General features: G+C 35.1%; 1 pseudogene; it reads left to right on the plus strand.

The window, feature by feature from the left end:
- The first annotated feature begins 21,658 nt into the window (after positions 1–21,658).
- On the plus strand, positions 21,659–21,757 carry LOC149498224 (small nucleolar RNA R71; annotated as a pseudogene).
- Positions 21,758–22,032: the final 275 nt, after the last annotated feature.

Consider the following 22,032-nt stretch of genomic DNA (forward strand, 5'->3'; position numbering starts at 1 on the left):
TAGATCGTACCCTGAATTTTCAAAAAATAAACCTACAGTACCTCCGATTTTGTACAAAACCAATTCTGCACATCAAATTCATTTTTTTTCTATCATTTAAGCATCTCTTCGGTCAATTCTCTCACAAGGAATTTAGGCAGACGCAAACTAGGATAACTCATTAGAAATTGGGGCCCATTTTAACTGCCAGATTGAAAATTTTAAATAAAATTTTTTAGTTTTTTTGTTAAAAAGTGACTCTTCATCTTCATTTTTTTTTAATGCTCAATTTTTACTCTTTATTCTAGATGATGAAAATCCTTGGATTCTCTAATTAATTTAATATTAGTAATTTTCCGGAGTGCTTGGTTATAATTTTCCTATATTTGAGCTATATTTTAATTAAATTTTGGAGTAGGTTAAGAATATATCTAAGGCCTAGAAATAATTAGTAAAGTCAACAATTATTAGTGACAGCCAAAAATATAAAATCCAAAAATAGTTAATAACTATTTGAGGATAAATCAAAGGGAATTGTGTCGGAAAAAAAAAAAAAAAAAAAAAAAAAAAAGATAGGGATGGAGGAGGGAAAGAAGAGTCCAAAAGGAGTGAAGAAAGGAGAAGAACCTTATCAACCAGGAATAAAAAAAACTAGGAGAGCACGTTAAAAGAAAAAGGAGAGAGGGAGGATAAGAAAAATTAACGTGAAAAAAAAAAAGATATAAGAAAAAAAGGAAGAAAATGCGGCAAAAGTATGGGAGATTAGAATCACCAATTAATGAGAATTATTTTGAGAATTGATTAAAAGGTACGGAAAACATTACAAACTGAGAACATCAAATTTATCGTTTATATTTATAGTTTATATGCTTTGATTAATAAGAATAAGAGAAAACACACCTTGTAAGTGTTTAGATTTTTAGAGTTTGCAAATTCAAAATCTAATTTAAAACAAGATACTTTGTTCTCTATTGTTCTTATTGTCAAGAAGCACCATACTAAATAATGGTTTCTATTGTCTTTATGGTTTAATTTTCTTTTTCTTTATTTTGTTATATTACATTTATTTATTCATATTAATTTTGAACTTGCAAATTAGTTTTTATTATTTTACGTAATTTATGTAATTTTATTTGATTTTAAAATAGTCTTTTAATTTATCTATGATAGTGTAATTTAGTTTGTGACGTTAATTTTGTATTTGCATCATCATTTATATTATTGTTGTTTTTGAGTCACGACTCAAAAGTGTGGGCAGGACCGGCATTAGAGCCCAAGTAAGCTTAAGGCCCCAAGACCCGTAGTAAGCCTAACTCATATGAATCCAATCATTTAAAACAATTTTAAGAACAATACGCCCATAATATGACGTTATTAAATCATACTATCGATTTATATCTCTAGTCCAGCTTCCACATTTCAATTAATCATAGCTCAGGCCTATAACTTTTTTTTTATACCATTAACGCAATCCATAATATGGGTAAACTAGTCCATTCATACTTTTAAAGAGTCAATTAGAAAATTCCACAGGTTTATTGAATGACACACAAATAACTTTTACATGATAAATTGTAATAGATGAGTCTCTATTTGCGGAGCTTAGTAAGTAGACGTAGATACATTTTTATACATAATACTATATATTCAAATATTATCAGAAACTAGTAATTACTACTATAACTTTGCGAAGAAGGAAACAGAGCTTATCTGAATCAGCACAGTGTCTACCTCCTGGGGAAAAATTTGACGAATGGGTGAGTTTTACAAACTCTGAATAATAATAAATAATGTATAGCCCAAACGATCACACATGATGCTTTCTGCATTTATTATAATGAACACTCGTCTAATTAAGCACATAACACAACTTCAGCATCCATAAATAATATCACCTTCAAGTAATCACATCAAATGGAGATTGGTCAGTGGCGTCACAAAACCCCTAACAAGTTGTCTTCGTACATGGCTTATCCTCTCATACGTGTGCACTAGGGAACCGATCCCCATACATGGTCAACCGGTCTAATCCTCACTTGACCAGTCCTCTTATTGTTTTTGCATTCTCTCTTTCTTTTCATTATCTACAGGAGGTCATCCTATGGTTTTACTATATCATCCATATCATATTTCATCAGTGCACACCGAAGCGCCGATCTCACATACATTGCCAATGGCCCGGACCGTATCACAATCTCATTAGTGACCTACTTCATCCCAATTTCACCCAAAAACAAGGCACAACATTATCACATTGCAAGTCATCCAATCAATTGATACATTAAAATAAGTCACATAGAAAAATCAATATGCACATACGAATATAATTATGAAATATATAACTTTAATTGTTTAATATTCATGTACTTATAATACTAAAATTATAAGGTGGATCATAATGTAAGTAATTTCACTTTTATAATTGACAATACTTTCGCAAGTGTACGAAATCGCTACAAGTAATATATGATGAGTAGAATGTCGTTCCCACGAGGATTGTATACCAAGTACCAAAATTATATTAACCTATTATTATTTAGACGATAAATGAGGAAATTGTTTCAAGAATGTAAATTCAATAAGTAAAATAAGAAGAAGTCAGCAGGCAAAATTTGATTAGAGAAATCAAGGATTTAAAACTACTAAGGATTTTGATTTCACTTAATTCTATCCAATTAATTCTATCAATTCATTAATCAATTTTAATTGTTTAAGTAGGGGAAACAACTCTAAACTCTCTAACAAGCTCTCCCGATGTATTGTTAGCTATTTTAATTCCGTCTACTAGGGACTGATTTTACTTAATTCTATCCAATTTATTCTATCAATTCATTAGTCAATTTTAATTGTTTAAGTAGGGGAAACAACTCTAAACTCACTAACAAGCTCTCCCGATGTATTGTTAGCTATTTTAATTCCGTCTAACTACCTATCTTCTCATAGCACAATCAAACATGAATTAAATTATTAAATTTTATAGTTTGTTTATGAATTCATAAATTAAAGTTGTTAATTCATGAAAAACTCCCCATGAGTCAAACCATATAGCTTCCGCATCAAGTTATTATTCCCATGTGATTCATTAACTTTTTCATGTCAAAAATCCTTCTTCCGATAGTGATTAATGAAATAACTCAATCCAGGAGAGAAACTTTGCCTGGAAGCATTAAGTTCATCAATAAATCATAGCTTGAACAAAGAAAAACAAATCTAATATTATAAATTGGAAAAGAAATTAAGCTACATCAAATCCCTAGTATGAGAATTTAGTTAGACATAGTGCTTAAATAAAACTCAATAATATTTGATAAATATTTCATAATTAATCAGAATAATGAAAGAAAATAACAAGGTTAAGAGTTTAGAAATAAGAACTAGTTAACAATTAGCTCTGAATGGCTTCCTTAAATCCTTGCACAACTCTTGAATACTAGAACTCTAAAAAAAAAAAAAATGAAACTATATACAAGACTAAGAGAATGAGATCTGGGATGAGATAGAATGGCATGAGATGGGATGGTATGCCTTACAATGAGCCCTTACTCTCTTTATATAGACTTTTTGGAAAGGAGTCCATATTGTTTAGGGAATAAAGTCCACCTTGTTTAGGTAACAAAGTTCTCATTAGGCATTAAATTTCTCTCAATCATGACTCTTCCATGTGCATAGATTAGAACTTGATTTGCATGTGAAGAAAGTATCCAAGGTGAGCTCATGAAAATGGTGGGAATTGGTTGGCAATTTTGACTCAAATAAGCTCTTGGTCTTTAGCACGAGCGTGTTAGGAACCACGGTCTGGGCGTGCCAGAACTTGGCTTTGTGGAGGGATCAGCAAGGGCCGTGCTCAGAGGCACGTTTGAATAAGGTCTTGTGGCACGGGCGTGCCAAATAGCACGGCTAGGGCGTGCTAGGCTCTAAAAGTCCAGGATGAATACAGCACGGCCGTGCTTCAGCAAGCACGCCCTTGGGTTGATGTCTCCTTTATGGCACGGGCGTGCTAGAGTCTGACTCTCCACTTGGTTCTCCTTGAGTCCAGCACGGGCGTGCTGATGTGCACGGCTTGGGTGTACTAGAGCCTGAGTGTTTTGCTTTATTTTACTATTTTCTGTGCCAAAACCGTACAAATTTCCTTAAGACCAAGTGAATTGTGATTCAAGGAAGCTTTGAATAAAAACATAAACAAAACTAAATAAAACTAATTTAAAGTAATTAAAAATACTAAAAATCCTAATAAAAATTGTATTGAAAATACTATAAAAATAACACTATCAAAATTCTCCAAACTTAAACCATTGCTTGTCCTCAAGCAACTAAACTAAAAAAAATATTAGCTTAATATGGTATGGAATAATCATTCACAATTTAATAAGTATCCAAATCATTAACATAAGAATAAATCATGTGTTTCCTATGTTAATCATTTTCTAGCCAAAATTCAATTTTCAATAGAACAAATTCTCTTAATTAAACATAAGTTAACAAGATTTTTATCATCAACAATTATTTAATCTTATGACAATTAGAACATGAATTTACAAAAAAAAAAAAAAAATCATTTAACCTTTAAATAAGATATAAGTGTAACACTCCCATAAGCAAAGTTAGTTATCACTTCTTCACAATTGAAATGCATACAATTTTAAAAGATCAAAAAGGTCTTTATTTAGGTTGTAATGGAGTTTTAGGGATATAATTTTAGCTAAACAAATAAACAGATAACACGGTAGACAAAAGTACAAAGAATGTTTAATATCAGGATTTTCATTTATATTAAAAATGAATTTTCATTTGTAAAGGGAGACTAACTTTGAAGTCCCTTACTAGCTCGAATTTAGAGATATTTTTGGCAAGGTCTCTTCATAGCACCTTTAATAACTTCGTCCTTGCTAAAGTTCCCCAAACTTGAATCTTTGATTGATTTCTTTACTTGCGGGGCGTTTCTCTTTTTCTCTTTCGCTAGTATTAATGGAATTTTCTCCTTTTGTTGCTATGTTTTAATAAAAATTAAATCCTTCAGTTACACATTTTTGCACTAAGGGTGGACAATTAGTTTGGTTTAATGGCTAGGTTTAAATAATGGTGAACAATAAATTATTGGATATAGGCTTCAAATTGGTTGCAAAGGTCATACTTTAACTTAGGTGGGCTAGGCTAAATATGAAGTTTTAACAAAGAATGCCTAAATCATCTCTTTCTAAATGTAAGCATTAAAAAATGTTTTGTCTTGAAGAAAATTCTAATTTTGTTATAGGAATGCCAAGGTTAAATAAGTTTTTATGAAAAACATATCTATTTATCATAAAATTTTCACAAAGTTAATGTTTGTAATCTTAGAAACAAATGTTTAAAAAGAAGTATGTTAAGTTAAAAATTAATTTAATCAAAGGTTAATGAGTCGAAGATAAGTTTTAAATTTGATCATAATTATTCCAACCTTATTTACTAATGAAACAAAATAAAATAACACTAACAATTTAAATAACATAAGAAATTTAAAGTTTTAGCTAAAACTTCTTCCCCCAACTTAGTTGAGCACATTGTCCTCAATGAGCCTTATTCAAATCCCCAAACGTATCAAATTATTTATAATGTAACGAAAGAGTATGAAAGTGGAGAGATTAGTACCATCATTGTATTATACAATAAAGTCGGGCGTTGGAGTTTAGCGAAGCTATAAAGTTAGAAAATTACTAATAACAGGAATATATAATATATAAGATCCAAAGTAGAAATTTAAAAGCAAGAATTAAATCAAAACCCAAGATATAATATCCAACAATTAAAAGCAACAATTCAATCAAAATATATACAATGAACCAAAAATAAATTGAAATCCATCAAGATTTAGGTGGTGGAGGTGGATGTGGTCGCAACAACTGAAGGACAGTCTGGAGTTGATCGGCAATGCCCTAATATTGGGATTCGAGGCTTCCATGCATGATTTCTATAGACTGAAAACGGTCAGCAATCATCGACTCCATTCCGTTAAGCCTAGTTCAAACATGTCCATTCGGGACATCATCCATACAAGCACCTCATCATTAGACATGTTTGATGCTCCCTGAAAAGAAGGCCCAACTCTATAAGTACCTGCACCAGAAGATGTACCAAAAGCAGGGAAAGGAGGTGGATTACCCTCCTTCATGTTAGTCTCACCGGCATCCGCAGTCTCCTCATCATCAGAGCTATCGTCTTGAGCACCTACTAACCGGTATGAATCTCTGACTTTTTCAACCAGCTTCATATGAATCATAACGTCTAATTCTAACCTGGTGCCCTTGCCCCCGCCCACACTATCATAAACCGGCCTATTGGGGTTCCAAACTCTCAAATATGCAGTAATTCGTGTCACAAAACATCCCATCATAATAGCCCCTTTATCTGCTCTCGCCACTATAGCCCATCGTTGGCATAGCCAATAACCAACATTCAACAAAATTCCTTGATTAATTGCCTGTAAAAAATATAGTTCATACCGGCTCAACACCCCATCACTCTCACTTCTCCCAAAAATGGTGTTGGCTAGGAATTTGTGAATATATCTCAGGGCAGGGTTTCTCAATTTTGATGCTTTTGAAAGCCTAGGATTATAATTATGTTCTCCAGTAAGATTATTCCATGTACTGTACTCATTAAAATCCGTAGATATTTGAATACTAGCATTTTCAGTGGGAAACCCAAATATATGACTAACCTCGTTTACGAAAAGATCAAAAGTTCTTCCAAATAGCCTGAATCTAATTTTGCTAACAAAATCAGGCAATAATCGAATAGCAGAAGAGTATGAACTCAAAAACTCTAAAACTAGAGGTGCGTAAACAAGATCCTTCATGCCAATAAATTGTTCCCACCCAATTCTCCTAAGGGGTTCTACAACTGCATCCCTAAGCCCCACTTGTGCTAGTGCAGATTCATCAATAAATCTATTTGGTAAAATAGGGCGTAGAGAGAGTTTGTTATACCTTTCTTGTTGATCCGATGAGCCAATCTCAAATTGAGGAGTATCTGGAGTTGTAGGAGGTGGAGAAGCAGTGGAAGATCGAGTGGTGGAGCGTTGTCTAGTGGCTACAGAAGAGGTAGGCCTACTATGCTTATATCGTGGAGGCATGGTGAAGGAGAAGGTTGAAGAAATTTGGTGTTTGGTGGCTATGGCGTTGAGAGAAAAAGAGAGAAAAGTGTAGAGAGGGAGGAGGCAGCTAGGGCGTGCTAAGTGAGAATGAGATGAATTAGGGCGTGCGCTTTAAATAGAGGCGCATTTTAATGCGCATATCTGAACGTGGCACAGTCGTGCTAACGAGCACGGCCAGGGCATGCTTGCTTCTGTCTCTTTGAGGCGGTAGCGGGCACGGGCGTGCGGCTTGGCACGGCTCGGGCGTGCGCGCCTCTGACTTGCATAAGGAAATGTTTACTTACCTCGCACGAGCATGTGGTGTGGCACGGCTGGGGCATGCGAGGCTCTGACTTGCCAGAGTATTCTTATTGCACGGGCGTGCTATGGAACACGGCTCGAGCATGTTATCGAAAAAAATTTGGTCTTACCTTAGCACGGGCCTGCCATCTCACACGGTCTAGGCGTGCTAAACTCTGACTTGCAGGCAAAATTCTGTCTCCCTGGCACGGGAGTGCTAAGTGGCACGGTCAGGGCGTGCTAGCCTTTGACCTTTCAGAGCAATTTTCATCTCTTGGAAGCACGGGCGTGCTTAGGAGCACAACTAGGGCGTGCTACCTTCTGGACTTCTTCTTGTACCTGAAAAAAGTTAGACTGAATGCAGAAGAATGAACATAAAGAAAATTTTGGAAAATTATAATAAAAAAACAAAAAAAATAAAGGGTTAAATAAAATGGCTTGTCTCCCACAAGTGCTTTTATTTAACGTCGTTAAGCTCGTGTACTGAACTTGATTCAGGTTATTCAAGACTTATAGCTGATTTAACAGGATCAAAGTTTCATTATCTCAACTGCTCCATGCATTTCCTCAATCGTGAATGGGCCAGACCACCTAGAGCGCAGTTTACCTGGAAAAAGGTAGAGTCTAGAGTAACACCTGTTGTCCTACTCTTAGATTCCGTAGGATGATATGCTTATCATGCCATTGTTTTGTGCGATCTTTATAGATTTTAGCATTTTCATAAGCATAAAGCCTGATTTCATCCATCATGTTTAATTGTAGCAGCCTCTTTTGACCAACTTCCTTAGCATCAAAGTCAAGAAATTGGATCGCCCAATATGCCTTGTGTTCCAACTCGACAGGGAGGTGACAAGCCTTACCATACACCATTTGATATGGGGACATACCAATTGGCGTTTTGAAGGCGGTTCGTTAGGCCCAAAGAGCGTTATCGAGCTTCTTGGACCAGTCCTCCTGGATTGGCCAACTGTTGTCTCCAATATCTTCTTGATTTCCCTATTTGTGACTTTCACTTGCCCACTCGTTTCAAGGTGATATGGGGTACCTACACGGTGAGTAACACCATATCTGGAAAGAAGGGAATCTAATTACTTGTTACAGAAGTGCTTACCTCCATTTGTGATTATAGCTCTTGGAGTTCCGTGTCGTGTGAAAATATGTTTCTTTATGAAGCTCATCACACTTTTGGCATCATTATTGGGAAGAGCAACAGCTTCTGCCCATTTTGAAATATAGTCGACTGCCACTAAAATGTATTGGTTAGAATATGATGATGGAAAAGGCCCCATGAAATCTAAATCCCAAATGTCAAATATTTCCACTTTAAGGATGTTGTTAAGTGGCATTTCATGTCGCTTTGAAATGTTGCCTAACCTTTGACAACGGTCATAGAGACGAACAAAATTAAAGGCATCCTTAAATAGGTTAGGCCAGTATAAACCCCTTTCCAAAACACGTGTTGTTGTCTTGCTTGCCCCAAAGTGTCCTCCACATTCCATTGAATGACAAAATTGAAGAACACTTTCCATTTCTTCTTCCGGTATGCAACGTCGAAAGAGCTGGTCACTATAATACTTGAACAAAAATGGTTCCTCCCAATAATAGTATTTAAGATCATGGAAAATTTTTTACTTTTGCTGATAGGAAAGATTGGGAGGAATGATTTTGCAAGCAAGGTAGTTGATTATATTAGCCTACCAAGGAGCTTGTGCCGTAGCTAGAAGAAACAGATGTTCATGGAGGAAATCTTCATTAATTTGCAATTCTACTTGTTCTTCTTCCCCCAACTCAAGCCTAGATAAATGATCCGCTACAAGATTTTCGGTTCCCTTTTTATCACGAATTTCTAAATCAAATTCCTGCAAAAGAAGAACCCAACGAATTAATCTCGGCTTTGCGTCTTTCTTTTCTAATAGATACTTAATGGCAGAGTGATCAGTGTACACTATTGTTTTAGCTCTAAGCTCTAAATTTATCAAAAGCAAAAACAATAGCTAGGAGTTCTTTTTCAGTGGTGGCATAGTCTAATTGCGCATCACAATGTGCGGCTGGCATAATAAATGATGTGCAATTTCTTTTCTTTTCGCTGCCCAAGAACAGCTCCTACAGCATGATCACTTGCATCACACATAAGCTCAAAGGGATGACTCCAATCTGGTGTAGAAATGATGGGCGCTGAAGTTAACTCTTTCTTCAATCTATTAAAGGCATTTAAACACTCTTCGTCAAAATTGAAAGGAACATCTTTAACTAACAAATTACAAAGAGGTTTAGTGATTTTGGAGAAATCTTTGATAAATCTCCTATAAAATCCGGCATGGCCAAGAAAACTTCTTACTTCTCTTACTGAGTTTGGAGGGAGTAGCTTTTCAATCACCTCCACTTTGGCCTTATCCACTTCGGCCTTATCCACTTCAATCCCCTTTTGTGAGATTTTGTGGCCTAAAACAATTCCTTCACTAACCATGAAATGACATTTTTCCCAATTTAGAACAAGATTAGTGTCTTCGCATCGCTGCATCACTAAAGAGAGGTTATAGAGACACGATTCAAAAGAAGAACCCAATACAAAAAAATCATCCATAAATATTTCAATGAATTTTTCAACTATGTCAGAAAATATGGACATCATACACCTCTGAAACGTTGCAAGAGCATTGCATAACCCAAAAGGCATTCTCCTGTACGTGCAAGTACCATAAGGACAAGTGAAAGTGGTTTTCTCTTGATCCTCCAGAGCAATAGGTATCTGGAAATACCCTGAATAGCCACCTAAAAAACAATAGTAAGGATAGCCTGCAAGTCTTTCAAGCATTTGATTAATAAAATGTAGGGGGAAATGATCTTTGCGTGTTGCTTTGTTCAATTTCCTGTAATCAATGCACACACACCAACCTGTGATAGTTCTAGTTGGAATTAACTCATTATTTTCATTGGAAATGACTGTCATACCTCTTTTCTTTGGAACCACTTGGACAGGACTTACCCAACTACTATCTGAAATTGGATAAATGATGCCTGCATCCAAGAGTTTTATGATGTCTGCTTTGACCACTTCCTTCATGTTTGGGTTCAATCTTCTTTGATGCTCAATTGAAGGTTTTTAGTCTTCCTCTATCAGGATCTTATGCATACATACACTTGGACTTATCCCCTGCAAGTCAAAAATTGACCATCTTAAAGCTTTCCTATGTTTCCGCAGAACCTGCAACAGCCTTTCCTCTTGATCAAGTGTTAAGTGAGAAGAAATAATAACAGGAAAAGAACTATTGTCACCTAAGAATACATGCTTCAAATGAGATGGAAGCTGTTTCAGTTCTTACTTTGGTGGTTCGCTTGCTTTTTCATTTATGATGCTTAGACTAATGTTATTATCATCTTTAACATGTAGTTTGTTCCTTACACATTCATCAATAATATCAATCCTAAAACAGTCATCATAGTCCATAGGAAGGTTACATGATTTCAAAACATCAAAGATAACCTCCTCTTGACTTACCCTCAAAGTTAATTTTCCTTTGTGCACATCAATTAATGCTCTTGCAGTTGCGAGAAAGGGTCTTCCAAGGATTAAGGATCCTTCCCTACCTTCATCAATGTCAAGAATCACAAAATCAATAGGAAAAATAAATTTTCCTATTTTGACAAGTACGTCTTCTTGTTTTCGTCGAAAATCCCCCCGAAGGACCCGAAAACATCCTTTTGTTATTTTTGAATAAAATGTTTTTGTTTTGGATGCGGTGCCGATAAATCGGTCTTATAAACAATTTTGAGTCGCCTCCCATTGTTTAGGCAATGGGACCGTTTTTATAAAAATGACTCCATTTTAAACCCAATTTTGTTTTAAGGCCAAATTATTTTAAAAGACTGGTCAGGCGCACCAATGCGATTCTGGGTAAGGGAATTGGGTACGTCGGCCCGTTGGAAGCCGACGCCCGGAAAACCGGCCTCTATTAACCTATGATTTCTAATTTATTTTAGTTAGAAAAGTCAAATTATTTGTTTACTTAAACCCAACCCAAATAAATCGGACCGAGTTCCTATTTGAAAAATTATTTAATCGTCCCAAACAAATCTAATTATCACATAATAATTATTCAAATTAAGGCAATTAAATCAAGCAATCAAACCAAATAAATAAAAAGACCCGCTCTTGCCTTATGGTTCAAGGCGGGCAACAAACCGAGTCAAAAATATTAAATGAAATAAATAAAAGACCCGCTCTTGCCTTATGGTTAAAGGCGGGTAACAAACCGGATCCAAAAATATATATACAGATCGAATGAAAAATTAAATCCATAAACCAATAAAAATTCATACAAATAATAAAATAATAAAATTCATACAAATAAATATATATAATCACATTTTAATATTTTAAGCTCAATTAAATTATAATCTGTTCATAGCATTCTCAGATTTATTGAAGAAATTAAACTTTATTTTTTTACAAAATTTATATTTTTTTTGTTATTATTTCTGGAAAAATTGATGAATAGTACTGTTCATTGATGAACAAAACAGTTACTGTTCATCGATCCTTTCTGGGAAAAATAATGAATAGTACGTGAATAGTGCATTAATAGTGTGATGAACAGTATCGATTTCTGGAAAAATTAAGAACATTTACTGTTCATCGATGAACAAACAGTTACTGTTCATCAATCAATTCTGGGAAAATTGATGAACAGCTACTGTTCATTGAACAAACAGTTACTGTTCATCGATCATTTCTGGGAAATTTGATGAACAATTACTGTTCATCGATGAACAGCTATTTATTTTTGTCCAGAATTCATTTTTAAGTGATTGTTTACATTATTTCTTGTTCAAATGTAATTTAAGGACACATAAAATGGCCAAATATGAACAGAATATAATTTAAAGAAGTTTAAAATATTAAAATCACAAGAACATGTAAAAAAAAACACAAAAATATGTAAAGAAAAAAATACAAAAATGTTAAGAAAATTACCTGAACCTCAGATTGAGGATTGTAAATGGATCAAATGTCCAGAAGCTTTGTTTCCAAGGATTGATGTGTTTTTTTTTTATCTTTTAATTTTTTTTTCTTTTTATGGTTTAAATCACCTAAAATTGATATCTAATGCCAATTTTCCTCCAAATTAACTCACAAGAGTTTCTAGAGGAGAATGTGGCTGCAGGGTATTTTTTTAGGGTGTAGTTGTAGAAGTTGTGTGAAAATTGTGAGAAAGAGATGAATTTATAGAGCTAGGTTATACTGTAGCAAACAGTTACTGTAGCACGCGGCTACTGTAGCACGCGTCTTCTTTCTTTTATTTATTTATTTATTTATTTGTTTATTATTATTTTTGTTTAAATCCTTGGATTAAAAGACTTCTAGATGGCATTGACCCATTCATCCTCGTATCATCATTGGATCAAGCGGGGCATAAAAAACACGCGTCAACAATTTGCCCCCCCACTTTATCATTAATTGTGTAAAGAATTAATGTTAAAGTGGCCCACTGATGCGCCTTCAATCTTGGGCTGAATGAAGTAGTTGTCTTGATCATCTGGTCACGTCCAAAGCTCAGTCTGATCGGCTTTGTTGGCTCCAGTCGGATCAGTAACAATCTCCAAAACTCGGTCTGATTGGTTTTGAAGATACCTTCTGCTTGAAGGATTTTGATTTGAATTGACTTGATCATCTGGTCACGTCCAAAGCTCAGTCCAATCGGCTTTGTTAGCTCCAGTCAGATCGGTAACAATCTCCAAAACTCGGTCTGATTGGTTTTGAAGATACCTTCTAAGCTCGGTCTGATTGGCTCGAAGGATTTTGATTTGAATTGACTTGATCATCTCGTCACGTCCAAAAGCTCAGTCTGATCGGCTTTGTCGGCTCCCGTCGGATCTGTGACCAACTCCAAAGCTCGGTCTGATCGGCTTTGAAGTCACCTCCGAAGCGCGGTCTGATTGGCTCGAAGGATTTTGATTTGAATTTGTGATCATCTCCAAGGCTCGGTTTGATTGGCTTTGAAGACACCTCCTCAGCTCAGTTTGATCGGCTTTAGAGGGTTTGATGGTGTCCAAAGCTCGGTATAATCGGCTTTGTTGTTCACCTCTTCAGCTCAGTGTAATCGACTTTAGAGGATTTGATTGTGTCCAAAGCACAGTGTAATCGGCTTTGGAGCGTTTACCTCTTCAGCTCAGTGTAATCGGCTTTAGAGGATTTGATTGTGTCCAAAGCTCGGTGTAATCGGCTTTGGAGTGTTTACCTCTTCAGCTCAGTGTAATCGGCTTTAGAGGATTTGAAAACAGTCCAAAGCACGATATAATCGGCTTTGTTGTTCACCTCTTTAGCTCGGTGTAATCGGCTTCAGGGGATTTGGAAAGAATCCAAAGCACGGTATAATCGGCTTTGTTATTCACCTCTTTAGCTCAGTGTAATCGGCTTCAGAGGGTTTGAAAAGAGTCCAAAGCATGGTATAATCGGCTTTGTCCACCTCCTCAGCTCGGTGTAATCGGCTTCAAAGGATTTGAAAAAAAGTCCAAAGCACGGTATAATCGGCTTTGTCCACCTCCTCAGCTCGGTGTAATCGGCTTCAAAGGATTTGAAAAAAAGTCCAAAGCGCAGTGTAATCGGCTTTGTCCACTTCCTCAACTCGGTGTAGTTGGCTTTAGAGGGTTTGAAAAGAGTTCAAAGCACGGTGTTATCGGCTTTGTTGTTCACCTCTTCAGCTCGGTGTAGTCGACTTCAGAGGGTTTGAAAAGAGTTCAAAGCACGGTGTAGTCAGCTTTGTTGTTCACCTCTTCAGCTCAGTGTAGTCGGCTTCAGAGGGTTTGAAAAGAGTTCAAAGCACGGTGTAGTCGGCTTTGTTGTTCACCTCTTCAGTTCAGTGTAATCGACTTTAGAGGATTTGATTGTGTCCAAAGCTCGATGTAATCGGCTTTGGAGTGTTTACCTCTTCAGCTCAGTGTAATCGGCTTTAGAGGATTTGATTGTGTCCAAAGCACGGTGTAATCGGCTTTGGAGTGTTTACCTCTTCAGCTCAGTGTAATCGGCTTTAGAGTGTTTGATTGTGTCCAAAGCACAGTGTAATCGGCTTTGTCCACATCCTCAGCTCGGTGTAGTCGGCTTGGTTCACCTCCTCAGCGCAGCATAGTCGGCTTCAGAGGGTTTGGAAAAAGGAGCCAAAGCACGGCATAGTCGGCTTGGTCCACCTCCTCAGCACGGCATAATCGGCTTCGGAGTTTTTTTTTTTTTTTGAAAAGAGCAATTTCTGTATGCAAACAGATTTGCATTTGTTAAGTATTGGGACGTCAACGGCTTCGAGAAACCATCACCTGTTGAACTGAAAACATTTTCAAAAAGAAAAGAGCAACTTCTGTGTACAAATAGATCTTGCCTTTGTTAAATATTGGGGCGTCACATGCCCCCATGCATTAATAAATTTTGAAATTTGAAGATTTGCATCAGGGCAAAAGATTATATTTTTGCCCCCAGTCCGGAATGTTGTCCTGAGACCAAAAATATTATCTTTTAAGATAACCTTGAAAACTTTATTTTTGTCCATTGCGAAGAATTTTGAATTTTAGCAAAAATCGCCAAATTTTTCTAGTCCCAAATTTTCAGGTATACTTTCCCAGATGCAGTGTGGAAAGAAGACTTACCTGGGGGTGTTTGATGATTTTGCCCCCTGTCTGGCGAGTGGATGGAATTGTTGAATTATACGAGCCGCACACCGACTCCAAATTGAGGATTTTTTTTTTGAGCTTTGCTTTATTCCGGTATAAAGAGAACAAAGCCACAGAGACAAAAAGGAGGCATTCTACTCACTTGCAAGAGTGGTCCACTGCTTTAATCGGACGTCATTTATCCGTGTGCTGCATCTCCTGATGTTTCCACTGCTAATATTCAATCCAGTGGGGCCCATTCGCATCCTGAAGGTAATTTGGTGAATGTGGTGAGTTTGCCCCCTGTGTGGCGAGTGACTCCAAATTGATTGATTTTTTTTTTTTTTTGAGACGTTGCTTTATTTCACTTTATTCGGATGCCTCATCTCCTGCATCTCCGGATGTTTCCACCGCTACCCTTTTTTTTCGATTTGTTTTGTTCCTCCACCGCTACTTTTTCCTGTTTGATGGTTTCATTCTGAATGATGAAACTGGGTCTTGGAGGGGTCGTGTTTGATGATCCAAAGATGACTACTGCTGCTGCTCTTTTTTTTTTTGAAATTTTTTTTTATGAATAATTCCAGCAGCTTTCTCTTTATTGATTCCTATTCCTGCACCTAAAGACAGCAAAAGACAACAAATCTTTTCTTTCGAAATTATTTGCTGGATTAGTATTTGGATCTCCTGCCCTTAGATTAAGAAATGAAAGAACATTAAAGTGGATTATTTAGCTAAGGACGGAAATTTACATTTTTTTTTTTTGAAAAGATAGGGTGATCTGCAATATTCAAAAAGAGATAAAATATGCAACTCCCTCATGTATAAAAAACTTTTTTTTTGTTTTTTTGTTTTTTTTTTAATTTTTTTTATTATTATTTTTTTAAAATTGTATTCCTATAATCATTTTAAAATAACACGAGCAAATGTAAAATGTATAAAAACATGCAGTCATGCAAATCATGCGATAATAACATAACAAAATTTGCCCGCTTTGCGAGGCTATCAATTCCTCCACACTTAGTTCTTTGCTTGTCTCTAAGCAAAACATTCATCTTTCTTTAGAACTCATGTTGATCATGTTTATTTTTGCTCGTTGATTTAGACTTCTTAAGTAATCTACCAAAGATAAGAGATTTGATGTATTTATGAACCAAGTAGTAAAAATGAATATGACATTTAATTTCAATGTAGCAAACAAAAATCTAAAGTATATAAAATCTAGTCATTCAAAATATGAGATAAACAATCCTCCTTCCTTAGAATGCAAAATAGGAAGTACTTCGGACAATTTTAGCATACTATGTATTGTTTCTTATTTCAAGGTATTTTTAGGTAACTTATTTTTTTCACAAAGTGGTTGCATTTTATGCTCCATACCACATTTTTCTCTTTTTTTTTTTTCTTTTCTCTGTTTTTTTTATATGGAGAGGTGTGGGAATGTAAATAGTAAGTGGTTGCATTTTATGCTCTGTACCACTTCGTTTTAGAACAGATTTCCATTATTCCCTCCATCGTTTTTTTGTTTTTCTCTTAAAATACCCTCATCCTTTATTGACTCGAAACATACAAGCATTATGGCTCTAGTTTCCCTTTCCTTCCTATTCTTCATTTAAGTTTAGGATTCATGGTCAAAGATAAATTAAAGATTAATATTTGCAAAGAAAAATTTTATATGTCATGTCTTAATACCCAAGTTCATAAAAGCATTTAAATCTCTTGATCATGGTATATTATTCAAGACTTCTATTTCAACACACAAAATATAAACAAATCAACATGTAGAGACGAAAACATTGAACTAAGGCAAAGAAGTTGACACTCTTTTTTTTTGTTATCAAAATTTTTTTGTCAATTTTTTTTATAAGTGAAATGAAATGAAAATATAGTTCTCCTCCACACTTTGAAAGACACAATGTCCTCATTATGGGAGGATACATGTATAAAATACAAAATGAACATGCATAAAATACACAAGAAATTAAAAACAAAGGACAGAAAATCCCTAGGCCTGAGTGAATTCGATTTTTTTTTATTTTTTTTAATTTTTTTTTAACTTTTTTTTTATCCACTTCCGTTCCATACATGCTTGGTTTGCCTGGATCATGTGCAGTTGTTGTCCCATGTCAAAAACTGTGATCTGCAAATTCTCCTGTGATTGCTGTAAGGCATCCGCTTTATTCAAAATTTGCTTCCATCCAGCGACTAGTCTTCTTCTTTTGCTTGAGAAGATGATGTGACTGGTGTTTTGCCTTTCCTTTGTCTTTGCACTTGCACATAGGATCTTTGCACTTGCACATAGGATGAGAAATGCAGATATAATGTCCTAATAATCAGTATGGAAATAAGATCTCGTTTTTTTTTTTTTTTTAACGAATGGACCTAAAATTCGACATGAATAACATAGCAATTATTTACTTTGTATTTAAACATTACCGGCACTATCTATCGTCGACTGTTCCTTTTGAATTTTATAGTCGACCATTTTCTCTCAAATCCCTAATTCTTGCCTTGGAATGAAAAAATTTCCAAGCGGGATATTTTTTTTATTTTTTTGGTGTCCTTAATTTTTGCCTTGGAACAAATGGTCCCAAGCAGGATCTTATTTTGATTAATTACAATTTTTTTTTTGCAATCTCACGCTTATTTTCAAATAATGCGGGAAATGTGAAAATTCAAAGGAATCTCAACCCCCCTTATAGCTCTCTTTTTTTTTTTTTTGGGTATCAATTCACTATAAACGATTGCATTATGTTATTCAAAACGAATTAGAGGTCCACTCTCAAAATCAAGATCAAATGTCCATACCAAACATTAGCTCTAATTAATGAATGGCTGAAACAAAAAATGTTATGTGATGCATGAATGTCACGTCATATGTACAATTTATAACATACAGGGGAACGGGAGTTGGGAAATCCATGCCTTCCAACCTTATTTCTCCCACACACGAATTCCGTTGGTATAAATTCCGACATCTGTTTCCTAGGAATTGGTCTAATCTCGACAACCAACAGGGGGTTTTGAGATTGACGATATAAACTCTCGGAAATGAATGCAGTATAACAACAGCAAATAGAATTGGGTGCACCTTAGGGGAAGTAACTAAGGTTTTTCAACTATATGCATTGGCTTCAGTCTTATTGGGCTTAACAAAGTCTGGGTTCCGCAAACAGGATTCAAGCTTTGTTGGGCCTACTCCTTTTGACGCACCTTTAAGGTACTGAGCTTGCGGTTGGTAGTAATGTTAATTCTCGAATGGATGCACCTAAATCGCATGGTTTAGGCTAGATCCACCGTCAAACTTAACACCAGTACCAAAGGGTAGCATGGGTAGAATGAGGTGAGAAGAGAGAAATGCGGTATGAATGCAAAAAATCCTAGAAAGAAAAGGAAAGCAATTAAACATATACGGACGATTAAATAATTTTCCAACGGCTTTCTAACCAATTTTATTTATTTTTTTTTTTTAGAAAACATAGGTTTTTAGAGTTAATTCCTAATCACAACCATCTAATTAAAAAATAATCGGGGACTAGTGGTTGTATCCCCAGCAGAGTCGCCAATCTGTTTTCGTCGAAAATCCCCCCGAAGGACCCGAAAACATCCTTTTGTTATTTTTGAATAAAATGTTTTTGTTTTGGATGCGGTGCCGATAAATCGGTCTTATAAACAATTTTGAGTCGCCACCCATTGTTTAGGCAATGGGACCGTTTTTATAAAAATGACTCCATTTTAAACCCAATTTTGTTTTAAGGCCAAATTATTTTAAAAGACTGGCCAGGCGCACCAATGCGATTCTGGGTAAGGGAATTGGGTACGTCGGCCCGTTGGAAGCCGATGCCCGGAAAACCGGCCTCTATTAACCTATGATTTCTAATTTATTTTAGTTAGAAAAGTCAAATTATTTGTTTACTTAAACCCAACCCAAATAAATCGGACCGAGTTCCTATTTGAAAAATTATTTAATCGTCCCAAACAAATCTAATTATCACATAATAATTATTCAAATTAAGGCAATTAAATCAAGCAATCAAACCAAATAAATAAAAAGACCCGCTCTTGCCTTATGGTTCAAGGCGGGCGACAAACCGAGTCAAAAATATTAAATGAAATAAATAAAAGACCCGCTCTTGCCTTATGGTTAAAGGCGGGTAACAAACCGGATCCAAAAATATATATACAGATCGAATGAAAAATTAAATCCATAAACCAATAAAAATTCATACAAATAATAAAATAATAAAATTCATGCAAATAAATATATATAATCACATTTTAATATTTTAAGCTCAATTAAATTATAATCTGTTCATAGCATTCTCAGATTTATTGAAGAAATTAAACTTTATTTTTTTACAAAATTTATATTTTTTTTGTTATTATTTCTGGAAAAATTGATAAATAGTACTGTTCATTGATGAACAAAACAGTTACTGTTCATCGATCCTTTCTGGGAAAAATAATGAATAGTACGTGAATAGTGCATTAATAGTGTGATGAACAGTATCGATTTCTGGAAAAATTAAGAACATTTACTGTTCATCGATGAACAAACAGTTACTGTTCATCAATCAATTCTGGGAAAATTGATGAACAGCTACTGTTCATTGAACAAACAGTTACTGTTCATCGATCATTTCTGGGAAAATTGATGAACAATTACTGTTCATCGATGAATAGCTGTTTATTTTTGTCCAGAATTCATTTTTAAGTGATTGTTTACATTATTTCTTGTTCAAATGTAATTTAAGGACACATAAAATGGCCAAATACGAACAGAATATAATTTAAAGAAGCTTAAAATATTAAAATCACAAGAACATGTTAAAAAAAACATAAAAATATGTAAAGAAAAAATACAAAAATGTTAAGAAAATTATCTGAACCTCAGATTGAGGATTGTAAATGGATCAAATGTCCAGAAGCTTTGTTTCCAAGGATTGATGTGTTTTTTTTTTTATCTTTTAATTTTTTTTTCTTTTTATGGTTTAAATCACCTAAAATTGATATCTAATGCCAATTTTCCTCCAAATTAACTCACAAGAGTTTCTAGAGGAGAATGTGGCTGCAGGGTATTTTTTTAGGGTTTTTAGATTGTGTAGTTATAGAAGTTGTGTGAAAATTGTGAGAAAGAGATGAATTTATAGAGCTAGGTTATACTGTAGCAAACAGTTACTGTAGCACGCGGCTACTATAGCACGCATCTTCTTTCTTTTTTATTTATTTATTTATTTATTTATTTATTATTATTTTTGTTTAAATCCTTGGATTAAAAGACTTCTAGATGGCATTGACCCATTCATCCTCGTATCATCATTGGATCAGGTGGGGCATAAAAAACACGCGTCAACACTTCTACAATCCCTTTCGGATATTTGATTGAACGATCTGCCAACTGTAGAGACATCCTGGTTGTTTTTAGCTCTCCCATCCCTAGCATCTTAAAAACTTCATAAGACATAAGATTTATGATAGCTCCTAAATCTACTAAAGCTTTTTCAAAATTAAGATTGTTAATATTACAAAGGATAGAAAAACTTCCTGGATCATTTAGTTTAGGAGGCAATTTATTCTGATTAATTGCATTGCACTCCTCTGTCAACATCACCATTCCTTGATCATCGATCTTTCTTTTCTTGCTCAGAATTTCTTTCAAGAATTTTGCATAACTGGGCATCTGAGCAAGAGCTTTAGGAAAAGGTATGTTAATTTGAAGCTTTTTGAAGACGTCAAGAAATTTGAGAAAATTCTTATCGTCTTGCATTTTCTTCAATCTTTGTGGAAAGGGGACAGGTGGAACATAAGGTTTCACTTCTTCTTTCTCTTCTAGATCAATGATGGGAATCTTTCTTTGCTCTTCTTTCTCTCTCTCAATCCTGGACGTATCTTCCAACTGTTTGCCACTCCTCAAGGTGATGGCTTGGACCTGTTCTTTAGGATTTTTCTCAGTGTTACTCGGTAACGTACCTTGAGGTCGGGCTGCCATCATGTTTGCAAATTGTCCCAAATGAATCTATAAGTTCCTTATCGCAACTTGTTGGATTTTATTGTTCTCTCTGGTTTCGTTCATAAAATCCATATGTGATTTGGAAAGGGCAGTGAGAAGATCATCATGAGACTTTTTCTCCGAAGGTATGAAACCTGGTGGTGCGTTCAAGGTATTATTTGGATTTCCATACGAAAGATTAAGATGATTTCTCAACCTGTTGTCATAAGAATTTGAGTACGAGTAATTCCTTCTTCCTTCATTCATTACATAATTTATTTACTCCAAAGTTTGTGGATTTGTAGAATCTAACATGCATTCTCTAATCCCATGTTGTTCATTGCATCTATCACAAGCTTGTACAATGGAATTCACAGAGTTAGTAGCCAATAAGTCTAACTTTCTTACCATATTGTCTACCTTGGTGTTGAGCGTAGTGATGGCATCAATCTCATAAATTCCTGTAGTTTTCCTCCTCTCAGAGGAGCTTTGATAGTGGCTATTGCTTACCATCTCGTCTATCAAAACATAAGCTTCATCAATTTCTTTTCTTTCAAAAGATCCTCCTACAGCTAGCTACATCCAAAGTAATCTTAATATTAGGGGACAATGCATTATAAAAAGTTTGAACTTGTAACCACTTAGGCAAACTGTGGTGAGGGCATTTTCTTAGTAAATCTTTGAATCTTTCATACAAGCTTTCCTGATCATGATGGACAAAGGTCATAATCTCATTTCGCAATTTTGTAGTTTTTGAAGATGGAAAGAATTTTGCTAAAAATTTTTGAGCTAATTCTTCCCATTTTGTAAAACTTTCAGCTGGACATGATTGTAACCAGGATCATGCCTTGTCCCTAAGAGTGAAAGGAAAGAGCCTCAATTTTATGGCATCTTCAGAAACGCCATTTTGTTTGAAGGTATCACGAATCTCCAGGAAATTTGTGATGTGAGCATTTGGATCTTCACTAGGTAAACCTCCATATTGAATTGAGGTGGAAAGGATTTGAATGATTGCGGGTTT

This window comes from Jatropha curcas, chromosome 2 (assembly GCF_041381405.1).
Source record: "Jatropha curcas cultivar XTBG-Jc1 chromosome 2, XTBG_Jcur_1.0, whole genome shotgun sequence".
Taxonomy (NCBI): domain Eukaryota; kingdom Viridiplantae; phylum Streptophyta; class Magnoliopsida; order Malpighiales; family Euphorbiaceae; genus Jatropha; species Jatropha curcas.